The 15,837-nt window shown below is 40.3% G+C and overlaps 1 pseudogene across 1 annotated transcript; it reads left to right on the plus strand.

The window, feature by feature from the left end:
• The first annotated feature begins 6,712 nt into the window (after positions 1–6,712).
• On the plus strand, positions 6,713–15,837 carry LOC146503289 (uncharacterized; annotated as a pseudogene). Its single transcript, XR_014868772.1, has 9 exons — positions 6,713–6,723; positions 7,103–7,203; positions 9,236–9,327; positions 9,727–9,953; positions 10,401–10,560; positions 11,530–11,692; positions 11,814–11,867; positions 11,942–11,962; positions 12,804–15,837. The product of XR_014868772.1 is annotated as an uncharacterized LOC146503289 (transcript).

A 15,837-nucleotide genomic window follows, 5' to 3' on the forward strand; every position in this document is an offset into this window, starting at 1 on the left:
CTTGTTTTCCCTGCAGAGGAAGATATACTTTTATATCTGACTGCCAGCAATAATGTCCAGGCTTTTGTTATCTATGCTTTTCAGAAACGACTGTAATGGAACATGGTATGACATCAAAGAGGCTATATGCTGTGAAAACAGACTTCCTGGTGCAACCCTGTCTTGTTGTGGAAATGAGCCTTACAGTCCTGGAACAGCCACTTGTTGTAAACAGCAACACAGACACACTGTCACAGGTAATAAAGTTATAAGATAGAAAACTGGAATGTAAAAAAATATATGTATAGAATAGTAATATTAAAAAGTCTGTCAATAAATGTTCATCAGCTGGTATTAAAATAGGTTATATGTTTCCATCTATTCAGATCTATTCTTGAAGGTCTTTTTCTCACTTCTGAGAACATTTGTGTATCACTCAACCTTGCATTATGGGTATTAAGCAGATAAAGGTTTTTCTTTTTTAGCAAACAAAAAAGTGCTAGACACCTACAGTGCTGATGTGATGGCTGAGAGGGAAAGCTTACACTATTTTGTTGCAACCATCATAGAGTACGGGGAGATGTGAGGAAACAGAAGTACAGTGCATCAGGAAAGTATTCATAGCTTCTTCACTTGTTCCACATTTTGTCATATTGCAATCTTTACCAATAGATTAAATTCATTTTCACCCCAACATTCTACACCTAACACCCCAAAGTGACAAAGTAGAAAAATAGTTTGCCTGAAATTCTTGCAAATTCCATCCATCCATCCATTCGCTTCCGCTTAACCTTTTCAGGGTCGCAGGGGGCGCTGGAGCCTATCACAGCAGTCATAGGGCGAGAGGCGGGGTACACCCTGGACAGGTCGCCAGTCTGTCGTAGGGCCAACACACAGGGACAGACAACCATTCACACTCACTTTCACTCGCACATTCACACCTAGAGACAATTTGGATTATCCAATTAACCTATCCCTACAAGCTGCATGTCTTTGGACGGTGGGAGGAAGCCAGAGTACCCGGCGGGAACCCACGCAAACACGGGGAGAACATGCAAACTCCACACAGAAAGACCCCGGCCTGATGTTGGAATTGAACTCAGGACCTTCTTGCTGTGCGGCAACAGTGCTAACCACCGTGCCACCGTGCTGCCACTCTTGCAAATTCATTAAAAATAAATAAAATAAATGATAACATATACAAGTATTCACATCCTTCACTCAATACATTTGAAGCTCCTTATTGAGTTTTATTGAGTATGATTTTTAGATAGTTTGTCATATTATTCTTCCCAGAAACTTAAGCTCCATTGGGTTGGACAGGGACCATATGTACACAGTCATTTTCAGATATGTACAATTAGATTTAAATCTGGTTTCTGACTTTCCCAAGACATTCACATACTGATCCCAAAGCCACTCCTTTGCTGTCTTGGCTGTGTGCTTAGGATTGTTGTCCTGTTGAAAAATTAACCATTGCCCCTTCTCCAGTCCCTGCTGCCAAAAAACATCCACACAACGTAATGCTGCCACCACCATGCTTTACTGTAGTGATGGTGTTAACCAAGTAATTAGTGGTGCCTAGTTTCCTCCAGATATGATGTTTGGCATTCAGGCCAAAGAGGCAAATCTTTGTTTCATCAGACCAGAGAATGGTTTCTCATGGTCTAAGAGTCCTTCAGGGGACAGCCACTCCAGGCAGGCTGTCATGTGCCTTTTACTGAAGAGTGGCTTCTATTCAATTCAATTCAATTCAATTTTATTTATATAGCGCCAAATCACAACAAAAGTCGCCTCAAGGCGCTTCATAGATACAGAGAAAAACCCAACAATCAAATGACCCCCTATGAGCAGCACTTTGGCGACAGTGGGAAGGAAAAACTCCCTTTTAACAGGAAGAAACCTCCGGCAGAACCAGGCTCAGGGAGGGGCGGGGCCATCTGCTGCGACCGGTTGGGGTGAGAGAAGGAAGACAGGATAAAGACATGCTGTGGAAGAGAGACAGAGGTTAATAACAGATATGATTCAATACAGAGAGGTCTGTTAATACATAGTGAGTGAGAAAGGTGACTGGAAAGGAAAAACTCAATGCATCATGGGAATCCCCGGCAGCCTACGTCTATTGCAGCATAACTAAGGGAGGATTCAGGGTCACCTGGTCCAGCCCTAACTATATGCTTTAGCAAAAAGGAAAGTTTGAAGCCTAATCTTAAAAGTAGAGATAGTGTCTGTCTCCCGAATCCAAACTGGAAGCTGGTTCCACAGAAGAGGGGCCTGAAAACTGAAGGCTCTCCCTCCCATTCTACTTTTAAATACTCTAGGAACAACAAGTAGTCTGGTCTCTCCTGTTTTGTAACAGTCTGTATGAGAGTAAAGCCGTTTTAACCCACTGTGAAAATGTGTAATTTAGGTTTCAGCTTACAGTGTGCGTGTTTTTTTGTTTTGTTTGTTTGTTTTGTTTTTTTTAAATGCCACTGCTAAACTTTTATATTCCCCTGTTTATGGTCTGGTCATTCTACCAGACAGGCCCAATCAGTGGAGTGCAGAAATGTTTGTCCTTCTAGAAGGTTCTCCTCTCTCCACACTGCAACACTGGAGCTCTGTGAAAGTGATTATCGGGTTCTTCGTCACCTCCCTAACTAAGGTCCTGACCACTCAGATTGGTGGGGCAGCCAACTCTAAGAAGAGCCCTGGTGATTCCAAACTTCTTCCATTAATGTGCTCATTGGGACCTTCAATGCTGAAGAAATTTTTCTGCACTCTTCCCCATATGTGTGTCTTGATACAATCTTGTTTCACAGGTGTGAATATTTTCCAGATGCACTGTGGCTGTCTCGATGCTGCTCAAGTAAAAGAAGCAAAAGAAAACAAAACAGTTTTTAGATTGAACTTTGAGTTTCTTTGAAGTTGTGAACTTTCTAATCGTGATTTGATGCACTTATAATAACACTCTTTCAGCAGTTACATTAAGGTACTGATGTCTGCATCCTGTTTTTACAGCCAGTTACACAGGGTCTTAGTGAAAAGGTATCCAGCTGCTGTGGACTGAAGGCTTACAACCCAGTGAATGAAATATGTTGCCAGTCAGCCATCATAGCAAAACCTTCACCAATGGCTGAGTGTTGTGGTAAAGGTGAGTAGATGCACTGATGCATTAAATCAGTATACAAGTATACAATGTAAGTATCGAATTATGTTTTCTCCATCACTAAGTTTTGAGTGTCTGCTGCGAATTTGTAGTTGTTTGAGTATTAAATCGTGGGATTCAGTTAAGGTGCAAACTGAAAGAGATAGGAAACTGCAAGGTGGTGTCAAGAGAGAATATAAGTAGCCACCATCAGATGGCAGACTTTGGAAATCAAGAGAAATGACTGAAGGCAGAGAAAATGATTAAGTGGTGGCTTGATGCATGCACAATCATTCAGGTAAGGGAAAGCCAACATTTTCATTGGGAGAAACGTTTTGTCACTCATCCAAGTGATTTCTTCAGTCTCAGCTGACTGCTGGTTTCCCCAACCTTATAAGTAATACATCTGCATAATGACAGGCACTATCACCACTGACTAACAATGGGTCATGAGGGCAGCTTCATGATCATTATTATGCAAATTATCATGACCATTAAGTTTTACATCAAGATCACCCAGGGTTAAAGTCAAAATCAAAGGATGTTGTCTTTATGGATTTAGTCAACTAGACTGCACCATATATACCAAACATTAGCCAACATGGCCACTGTCCAACCCCTAGCAAGTATAAAGCTAATTTATTAAACTTATTGCGTCACGAGAGGTTCTACTGTCAGCAAATAAAAAATGGGGAACTGACTGTTGACTGACTGGACACCAGTATGCAAGATTGCACCTCCACCTAGACAGTGACAAAAGGGTGGATGTATGTATGTTTCTTTTTACAGGAGCAGAAAGATGACAGCAACAGATTGCATGAGCTTTTGGGCCGTGCTGACTTAACCTTTTAAATGCCACTTACTGTGTCTTTGTGAATTTACCAGCGGTGTGTTATTCATGACCTTGTATTGTTTACAGTGCAGAGGTCACTGTGAGAAAGTGTGCATACAGACATCTACATCACTTTTTCCACAGCAAAGGGTTAATCATATGATCTAATCACATGATTTACAGCAGGACACACCACTGGCTAGGGATGGGTATTGTTTAGGTTTTATCCGATACCGGTGCCAAACCGGTACTTTTGAAACGGTGCCGGTGCTTAAACGGTGCTCAAACCGGTGCTTAAAGAATGGAGAACACAAAATTGGTCCAAAAACCTCTCATGTTCAGCTGTTTTTTTGTAAAAAGATAACAATGTTAGCCTTTTCTGCAGCTATAGGGCATGTATGGCATCACTCTTGGCTGGAAGCAGCTTAAACAATGGAAAAAACACAAACTTTGTCCAAAAACCTCTCATGTTTAGCTGTTTTCCACTTTTTCTTTGGTCATTTTAGCCTTTTTGGCCAGGGTGAAGGGAGTATCTGCCATCAAACAAGAAGACAGCCGCATGTAGCTATGATGGTGTTTGCTAGTTCACCTTACATGCATTAATGTAATAACGTGGTTAGCCTACTCAACGTAAATTACACACGAACAACATTAAGCTACTCACGCAGAGAAGAACGGCTGCTGCTGCATCATCATCATCATCATTTCTGCTACACTGGCAGGGCTAGGGGCCAGGACTCTCCTCTTCGGGTTTTTTGGGGATGTTGCTAACTCTGGGTCGATAACAGGCAACCCACAAGCAGTAGATGTGCACGGTGTGAGGTCTCGCAGCAAGCTATCAAATATGGCGCATTTCTCGGCTTTTAAAAAAAACGCTATGCGTCGTCAGGTGTTTCATCGGATTTGAGGTGTTACCTCCTTTGACAGCATCACAGTATCAGCTTAAAGCACTTGTTGCAGCTGCTGAGTTTGCTTATTTTGCTGTGAAGTACAGCCAGACTTTTGACCGCTTCGCCTTGGGCATTTTTAATCTGTAGCTCTGCTCTAAAAGAACATACGTACCTGGACCCGCCTACTGTCCTCGGAAACGTAAAATGATTGGCTAGAATTCAAAGTGTATGACATCTGAGGAAAAAAAAGCACCGAAATGTGCGCTGCTTTTCGGTCTGGTTACTACCGTTTATGTCAGAACCGGTGCCATCATGGCACCGGACACCGGTACCCATCCCTACCACTGGCTAATGTTTTTTCTTATGACAGGGCCTGGAGTGAAGCTACTTCAGGGGAGAAGCCCTGAGAATTTTTAAGAGACAATGCACAACTTTATTGTGTATGTCTAATTGCGATAAGCTGACATAGGGCAAAAGAGGGTTTTCCGGGGAAGTTTTCATTTTTAAATTGCAGGAACCGTGACATGAGGGATATGGAAGGATTGACTGAGGCGCAGATGCAGACCATGACTGGGAGAGAACGCTTCAAGAGGACCATTGAGAAGCAGGAACCATCTCCAGGACAACTGACAAACGACAGTGGGCTGCACCACTGGGCTTCCAAAGGATTGTCATGAGGAGATTTTGAACAGCAAAATCTTAAAATAAAATGAAAGAGTTTCGCCGTTGACGCTGAGGAAGACAACTAAGGTGTACGACGTGCTCTGCCTTAAATCTACAGCCGCGTTGGAACAGAGATCGAGCGATGAAGAGAGCGTGCCAAGCTCCAAAAGTGACAGCGCAAGGAAGATCAGCGTTGGAATTATGACTCAGGCACAGGAGCCATGACTGTGACTGGGAATGACCACCTAATGCTGTTTCACTTTGCCATGCAAAGTACTTTGACACTCTGGAGAAGGCCTGTCCTCTGTATCATTGTTGTTTCCATTTGCATGTGGGAGCTTAGATTGTGGGGAAGATTAAAGATGAACAAAGGGTGGTGGGAGAACAGTGAAGTGAGGATACACAGTGTGAAACTCCTTTAAGTGTACAATAATGTTGATGTGATATACAGAATGTCAGGAAAGAAATTCTGGTTTTAATGTGATTCTTGATTTAAGAATCAAAGGGTGGGATTGTAGAGGAATTTCTTTTACCTAGGTATTTAATCGCATTATGTTATTGTATTAACATGTCTGACACTCATACTTAAGACAAATGGTAGGGGGTGTAGTAAGGATGTTGGGGGAAACAGGAACTCCAGAGGACCAGTCTTTTGTCTCTTCGAGGACTCTGGGAAGTAGCAAGGGAGTGTGAACCTTAAGGTGTGAAACAGCTGTGTACTGCCTTTGTTCCTGGAGAAGGTATTTAACTGAGAGCCATGCTAGGCTCAGGGAGACTGCTGACCCTGCCCCATGGTCATGTAGGCTCTCCATCAAGCTTGGTCGTCTGTTGTCTTTGTGTGTTTGGATTAAAGAATGTTAGCTACCGCTCACCGCTCGTCTGCAGGCTTTATTTAAATGGAAAAACTTCCACAACAGGGGTTAAAATACATCTTTGTAATTTCCTGGAAGTTTTAAAGTGACTCCTAGGACAGCCTTTATAAGCTTCCATACATGAAGAGTAAACATGCTGCATCATGGCGCAAATCATGCGGAGAGAATGAGGAGTGGACCCAAACGCAGACAACGGAGAGATAGGTGGAGGTTATTAAAAAGCAAGTCTTTATTTGGGCTGCACAACAACACTATAAACAGGGGATGAAGAAGAGAATGATGAACAGACAATCTGACGAGAAACCGAGGCAAACACACCCTCAATATACACAAGAAGGAAAACGAGAGGATGGGGAACAGGTGAGAACACAGCTGGGACGTGACGAGGTGGGGAGGCGAGCAAAACTGAAGACCGTGACACAAGACACAGACTGTCATTAGTAAAAAAGGAATACAAGAGAGACATGGAGACGCAGATTCGACACTTGGACATGGAAACATGAGACGAGGCGAGGTGAGGCACAGGAACAGAACAGAAATCAGGAGGGCTAAATATAATACAACAGAAAACAATAATTTAATGAATAAAACTTAAAAACACTGGGTCAAAGACCCAGGACAGTGACAATGGCATAGATGCCACATGACACCTTATCTGTGAGGCTTTGAAAACTTAGCATAGTATTTATGCGATGTTGACTGTTTTTGATTATTTTTACCTGTTTTTGCATATCCGCAGCACTGAACCAAACACACATCTCTGTTGGTCATCATGCTACAATCCAAAAGAGCACCACTGCTGTGAAAGAAACCAAAAGCCTCTCTGGTTCTGTACCTCAGGTATCACTGTGTTTGTTTTGGTTTTGCAGCTGTCGTGTCAGTTACTATCACATAAAAATTACATAACCCTGTGGTTCTAACTTTGCAGCTTTTGGAAGAGAAAGTGGAACTGGATCACAGCCCAAACTCCAACAGAGCAGTTAGAACTTAGTGAGCAGTTTATTTTGCTTTACTGGTGTAAAAACAGAGTTGTTTTCAGCATAAATTTCTCCTACAGAGCACATTGTGCCTTTTGTTCTTGTGATGTTAGCTCACTGTGGAAAACTCAAGTAATAAAGTGAGAAGACAAAACACGCCCCTAGTAATATCATTTTATATACTGTAATACTAAACTAACTCTTTCTAAAACTGAGAATAATGCCTTGGGAGTTTATCAAATGATGAAACAAAGAAATACTATCTTGTTTTCTATTTGTAAAATCCTATATGCTCATTTTTAGTTAAATGTGTGCATTAAAGAGGGTTTTGTGTCATGATCCAGAGGTTCATGCACGATATGGAACCTATGCAGACTCAAACCCAACTTAACTTTTCACAAGACTTAATTTACACAGAAGAGTGAGGTAAACATGAATATACACCAGCTGAGAACAGACTATCATGGAGAGCCACTGGCAGAGAATTATTAATCACAGAGAGTCACTAATGGTGAATCACCCCGGAAACCCACGGTGTGGACTACCATCCAACAGTAATCCCAAAGGAGCGCGAGATTCTCTCCCTCAGAGGCGAAGCGTGAGTCCGCTGGATCCATTACTGGTCGCGTCGTTCTGTCAGGGCTCTGTGTGCAGGCAGGCGGAGAGGAGGATCCAAACGCAGGACTCAGACACTAACTTGAAACTCAAAAACCTCAGCTTTATTGCTGGTACGAAAAGCTGAAGGTGTGGAAATGAAAACTGCACCAGTCCGTACTACAGGAGAGAATGGAAGTGTGGTTGGGTGATGATGGCGAGGGTTGCATTTCTTCTTCATGGATGGATCAAACGATTTGGCGATAAACCTTGGCAAAAAATGCTGCTGTCGTTGAAAGTACCAAGTGGCGAGGACCTCCAGGAGAACAACTGAATCCTCTTTCCCTGGGCCGCCCATGCCAAACAGTTCAAAACTTAGCCTCGCTCTTAGAGCTGTTATTTGTTTGAGTCCATTTATATTTAGAAAACTGACAGTGGATGACAAAAAATTATCAAAAAAATACTACCTCCAGCTGCCTCTTGTAGGGGCTCGCGGCGTGGACTACCATCCAACAGTAATCCCAAAGGAGCGCGAGATTCTCTCCCTCAGAGGCGAAGCGTGAGTCCGCTGGATCCATTACTGGTCGCGTCGTTCTGTCAGGGCTCTGTGTGCAGGCAGGCGGAGAGGAGGATCCAAACGCAGGACTCAGACACTAACTTGAAACTCAAAAACCTCAGCTTTATTGCTGGTACGAAAACAAAACATGAAGTGAACACTGAAACCGGAGAACAGAAACACACAGGCATAATCTGATGGTACGACACGACACTGGGTTGAGGACAACACAGGGCTAATATACACAGGGTGGTAATCAGGGAATGGGTAACAGGAGGGAGACACAGCTGGGAGAGATCAGGGCTAACGAGACAGGGGGGAGCTAAGCTGCACACACTAACATAAGACAAAGACTTTCACAATAAAACAGGAAACAAGAAACCACTAAACAAAGATGCAGACCCGACACTGAGAAACAGACTAGACACTGAACAGAAACTGCAATACACATGAGAACCCAAAACCTAAGAACTGATCCCTCACCAAGAATAACAGAAACACATCTATAATAATGATGATAATAATAATAATAATAATAATAATAATAATAATAATAATAAACAAAGCACCAGAACATCAGAAAACAATCCATAATGCAAAAATAAACCAAAATATAAGAAACTCAAAATGCTGGGTCAACACTGGCCCAGAACCGTAACAAGATGTAACTGAGTTCAGCATTTATGAGAAGTTTCTAACTCCTGTCCTCTCTCCACCCTTCCAACCCTCACACCTCTATGTTTAGGTCAAATCAAGGCAACACCCACTGTGTATAATCCACACATACAAGTCTGCTGTGATGGATGTATGTCTGCGTGGAAGCCTTGGATGGATCAGGTAATAATCAAATAGTTTTTCCTTGTCTTGTTTGTTTTGTTGTTTTGTCTCTGGGCCTCATTTTTTATTTATAATAGAAAGTTGTGTCTTAGGAGAATTTTGGAAGAATTTTTAATAAGATTGTTAATGGGTAAAATGATAGGCAACACATTTCATTATTAAATGAAATGTAGAGCTGACAGCAGTGGAAAAGAGAGATTCTAGGAAAAAATACTGCTTTACTGACCCTTTGATGAGAGAGCTCAGAGCTCCCCGCTCCTTTTATACAATAACTGAGGGTGTTTTTTGATCTGTCTAAAGGTCATCAAACGGCCTCAGTATTCGCTACTAATGCAAAAGGGCCAAAAGTCTTAGTCTGCATTTCTGAACAATTTACTGTATTATCTCTGATTCTTCAAGTGCTGTGGAGAGACGCCGTACGGCTCGGGACAACGTGGAGTTCTCTGTTGTAATAACACCTTGTACGAGGACAGAGACGATGGAGAGGAATGTTCAGAGATGGGTATTCCTTACAACCCGGCCAAAGGGACTATATGTTGTTCTCAGTTTCACGGCAGCCCGGGACAACACTGCTGTGGGACAGAAATTTACCGGCCTGATGTTGAGGTTTGCTGCAACGGACACAGGTCATTTTGTGTGTGTGTGTGTGTGTGTGTGTGTGTGTTGCTGATAAAATCTAGTGAAAAGGGATGCTTTTTTTTCCATTCCTTATTCATCAGCTTGGTTCAATCAGTGTTTGATTTTAGGTCAGTGGGGAGTTAATTTTTATGCATGTTGTGCTGGTTGAGGGGAAACCCAGAAGGGACAGGCAAAGGAAATGTCTTGCATTCCAGTAGAAGGTCTTTTCTTTATAGAAATTCCAGCTGTGCATAACACTGTCCCCCCTTTGTTTACTCTCAGGCACCGTTGTGCTCTGGTCTAATGTGATAAAGGGAAATTGGAAGTTATGCAAAGAATTGACTTGCAGGCAAACACCCAGAAAACCAGAGAGATCTTGTAATTACAGATTGTCATTATTTAACTTATGCATAAGCTTCATTTAATATTAATTGCGCCCTCTGTTTTCCAACCAGACATCCCAAATCAGAAAACATTCACTGCTGTGGGGTCAAAGCCTACAACATTAAAGACCCACAGATGAAGTGTTGTGCAGGAACACTGTACAATCTGACTTCATTACATAAGCATGGAGGGGACGTGCAATGCCGCGGATCCACTCTGCAAGAGCCACAGGTAGTTTATCAGTAATGATGTATATAATATAATTATCATGTTATCTGACCATTTTTCGTGCATCCTATTCATGCCATGAGAAGTTATTTGAGATAAACTATATGAATTTCAGGGGCAGGACGACAAGTCAAACACTCCACTTCAGGTTATATCTCTATAAATGGCTCACATGCTTGTTTGTTCTCATTTCCATGCCCCACCGTCCATCCCTCTTTCTCAGTTTTTCACACCCTCTCATCATTATCAGGGGATTTGTAAGGTTCAGAAGCCACTGAGAATCTGTCACTGAGCCGTTCTCTGTACTGCAGTCTCAGGCAATGATCTTTGCTTTCTCCATCTGTTTTCCGTATCATATTTGAGATTGCAGTCCCAACTAATGAATGACATAATAGAGCTGCAAGGTGAAAGTAGCATTACAGGCCACCCTAGTTTCAGAAATTATGGTCCATTTAATTTTGACACTTTGTTTTTTCTTTTCTTTTTCCTTCCTCCAAAAGCATTTTGAATTTCCTTTCTAACTTGTGACACCTCTCAATAACCAGTTGAGCATTAAATCTAGAATGTATGCCTACTCTACAGTGAAGGAAAACAACACCTTGTAATGCATTGGCTCCCAAGGCTGCTTTCATGGACACAGCTTGTCCGGCTGTCACACAAATAGTTGATAAATGCATCCAGGAGAAGATTACTGTACTTTATAAAAGTCAGTCCGAAGAATCCTTTACAGATCATTTCAAAAAAGAGGAGGATCTCCAGTCTGAACCTAAACACAACAATTTATAATTTAATATAACCAAACCATCATTATTAGGCTTTGCAAGCCAAACTATGCAGTTGCTGCCAAGGCCCCAGTAAGACCAATACTAAAACATTTATATTTAGTGTATATCTGACAGTCAGAATACCTTCAGCATAAGGAATATTACACCCGTCTTTAGAAACTTAACTAACATCTCTTGTCACTACCAGGACATTTGCTGCTCAAGTGAGGAGGAAGAGGTGATCTACTCTGCCAAGACAGGGTTTAGATGCTGTGGTCACCTCTATTACAAGACCACCCTGTGGTCATGCTGTGCTGGGAGGCTGAGATCAATCCACGAACCAGGACAGGGTCAAAGAAAGATGATTAATGGTTTGTTTTGTCTGCTTAGATGTCCTTTCCATGCAGTAGAACTTCATTTGACGTCATTTTAATTTGATGGCAAAGCCCAGATCCTGCATTTTACCAATAACATGTATAATGTTGTTTTCAGAATCCAGAGTCCTATCTGTGAATAATCTGAACAAAACAGATCTTTGCCAAAAAAGTAAGTCTTTTTTTAACATAAAAAATGCTGATGTTTTGGTTTGTAATGCCATGGCTTTATGTATCTTTGCTTAGTGCACATTGGGACTGTGAAAAGTGTGTAAATAAATAAATAATTTTTTATTTATATTGCACCTTTCAAGACAGAATCACAAAGTGCTGCACATAAGATTACAAATCATAAAAAGATTTAAAAAGAGAAAATAAAACAGGTAAAAAATTAACCAAAAGCAGTTTTAAAAAGGTGAGTTTTGAGTTGTTTTTTAAAAACAGCTACTGAGTCCACAGTTCTTAATGTTTGGGGGAGAGACTTCCACAGTCTCGGGGCCACAGTGGCAAATGCTCTGTCACCCTCAGTCCTCCTCTTAGTATTTTTTATAGCAAGTAAGCCCTGATCAGATGACCTCAAAGACCTGCTAGGGACATCGGGCTGTAGCAGATCAAAGATGTAGGCTGGTGCCAGTTCGTGCACAGCTCTGTAGGTCAAGACCAGGATCTTAAAATCGACTCTAAATTTAACAGGAAGCCAGTGTAACTGAGATAATAACGGTGTCACATGTGAGTGCTTGGAGGATTTTGTCAAAAGCCTCGCTGCAGCGTTTTGCACAACCTGCAGACGATCCAGAGAACCTTTGCTTAGACACATAAACAGCGAATTACAGTAATCCAAGCGTGACGAAATAAATGCACGTATAACAATCTCGAGTTCAGAGCGAGATAAAACCGGCCTTAGCCTAGCCACATTTCTTAAATGATAAAAACAAGACCGAACCAGAGATTTCACATGCCCATCCAATGTGAGACTCGAGTCAAAGGTGACACCTAAATTCCTGATAGAGGATTTAACATAAAGTGAGAGAGGACCAAGGGCTTTCACTATCTGCGATAGAAACCTATCAGGGGCGCATACGAGGACTTCAGTTTTCCCCTCGTTGAGTTGAGTCTCAGCAGAGCGTTGTGTTTGGGAATGTGCTGACGGTTCATGGTATGGAGGCCGAAGCTCTGCCTTTTCCTTACATCCTGGAAACAGATGATCGCTGCAGCTTCCCTAAACTGATTCTTGGGAAGACCTACTTCTTTAACAAAGTTAATGTTTTCACTGATTTCAATCATGACTGTTCTTCAGTCACTCCATTTCATTATTTCCAAATGTTCACCTTAGGTCACCATTGGCTGATTTATACATGGGCAGTCCTGATGACTTACTCTATTCTCTGACAAAGTACTAATTTTGTATTTTTTATTTTGTGCTTGCAATATTGGGTTTTTCACTCTCTTGAATGTATTACACATTACTGCATTGTTATACATTGGTCTGTTAGCAATAGTGATGCTATCCTAAAAAGAAAGACATACCTAATCTGTCCTTTGTTTTTTGTGTATTATTAGAGCCATTAGTAATGGTTGATTCTCACAATTAAATCAAAAACTCCTTATGTACCGTCTGTAACCGTAATGTCTTTACCTGATTTAGAAACAGTAATGCATTACAGACAAATGCCATTACAGAATGCATTATTTTTAAATTGTTACACTTACTGCTTACTTATGCATTTAAAATAATTACATACATAATATTACTAAAACTGCAGCATCAGTTACATGTGACTCTGCACATAACTAGCCAAACTCAGCCATTCCTCCACTCTCAGAAAATCTGTTCACTGAGATGACTAAGTAAAAATTTTTTGTAACATTGTAGCTTTTTACTGAAATATGAAATGAGTTTCACATTGTACTCACTCACATAACTTAAGAGAGTTATTGCTACTGTGACACAGCCCAGTTGGTACATATTTAAGTATACAGTGTATGCAATAATACGATGAAACTGTTAACTTCAGAAGTCTAAAAAAAAAGCTTAAGTTTCTTCTTGATTCTTGTTAACATGGAATCAACAGTTGCTGACTTCTTACAGCACTATAAAATGTAGCTTCATAAAATATTAGCACATGGCTCGTTTTTTATTTTTAAGCTATTTTCTTGCACTGAAACAAATTATAATACATAATTTAAAAAATGTTTGACCTTGACCCACATAATCAAATGTATGCATATACTGTAAATGGCATAATTTATTTTGATAGCTAAAGCTAGTGAATGTTAACCACTGAGTTGCCAATGCCATGAATGCTACTATGCTGTACCACCCAGAGGTCCCACTGAAAAGACCATGAAAGTATTTTCTTTTCATAAACAGCTGTTTTTATTCTTACTTTTTCTATTGGAATGTAATTTATATAAGGCCTCAGTGCACAGACACAGTAGTGGTAATGGCAGATGTTTGGGTTTTGTCTCGATACTGCATGTTTGACTTTGCATGTTTGTGTTTATTTTGTGGCCTAATGTTCTTATGATTTAAGCTTTAAATAAATAACATATTTTGCTTTTTCCTATTGAGTTGATGATCTTGAGGCTGGGCTTGCCATTGGCAGAGGGCTTTTTTTTTTCTTTTACTAAAAAAGTGCTTTCATTACAGGCTTTATGTTTAACATGCAATGTTTGCAAAAGAGTTGAAACATTTATTTTAACTAGTTTTGAACTGTTAAATAGTCCAGAATAAATGTTAAAGAGGATTCTGCACCTTTCGCAGATCAGATTAATTAAAAACTTGGGACTTTGGCTGCATCTATAAATGTATTACTGGTACATCTGGTACACGTTTTAGGTCAGAAAAGGGGTATTCAAGCATTAGTGTACACCCATTTAGACTGCTTAACCTCCTAGGACCTGGCGTCCACATATGTGGACATCACATTTTGGGTTATTTAGCCCAAAATACTCAATTTTGCTCTACAAGGGCCTGATATCCACTTACGGGGACATTATGCTGCTACTGTTCTATCAAAATTTTAAACGAATATCCTCATATGTGGCTCTTATTTGTCTTAGAAACAAAAATAAGGTAAAAAAAATAAATAAAAATCTGGTAATTCTTTGCTTTTACATTCATCAGGTCCCAATCAGCCCAAATATCAAAGAGAAATTAAAAATGCATGCTGTGGAAGAGTTCAGGTCTTAGGAGGTTAATTGATAACTTGATATCCCAAGACTATTGTAAAAACAAATTTCTGACATTAAGTTCTAGATAGATTAAGACTATCTGGTAGGTTTATAAGGTACCAGATTACTCTAAAGTAATATTAGGCTGCTTTGCACCCTTTAAAAATCAGATAATTTAAAAAATATTCATATCTAATAGCTTTGTTTAAAAAATAAACTTAATTATACACCTGACACGTCAAAATATGAAAAAGCAAAAACAATGCAACACAGGAGCACTTAACACATTTCATGAAAATCAATAATGTTATCCCTTTCTGTTATTATTCTTCGTACATTACAAGGTCATTAAATTACACCTTGTAAGAATAAGCAGAAAAGGCCCTCTTCTTCTCTTGTACTAGAGAGGTTTGGCTTGATAGAAAAAGAAGAACAGTGCAAAACAAAATCCAGAATGACTGACTTCCTCTAGGGTACAAAGGAAAGTGTATGAATGCAATTTTGCTTGAACTGACACTCAGTCTTTTATTTTGTTTTGGTCCTGTTAATCCTTCTCATGGGAACATTCAATAACACAGGAAGCTTTTAGGGAAATACCAAAATCTTCAACTGATGTCATTTGGATGCAACCAAAACAAATGAAGCAATGTTATTATGATATGATATTATATTATCAAACTTAAAAATAACCCAGAAATAAACTAATGAGGTGTGCAAATCCCTAAGATCAGTGGTGTAGGGTGTGCCTGAGTGTGAGGATGTGAGTGAATGCTGTAAATCCAAAAAGTAAAACCTAACTAAAGGCTTTCGAAGACTAATCATGACTTTGCAACACAACACTATGTAAACAATGGTATGAACCTAATCAGATGATTCAGTTAGGAGGCATATATTTGCACTGGTTCCCATCTGAATGTTACACAGTCAATCTTTTTATTTGAACCTATACATATACCTTTAGGGTCAAA

This window comes from Neolamprologus multifasciatus, chromosome 14, assembly GCF_963576455.1.
Source record: "Neolamprologus multifasciatus chromosome 14, fNeoMul1.2, whole genome shotgun sequence".
In the NCBI taxonomy this organism is placed as follows: Eukaryota; Metazoa; Chordata; class Actinopteri; order Cichliformes; family Cichlidae; genus Neolamprologus; species Neolamprologus multifasciatus.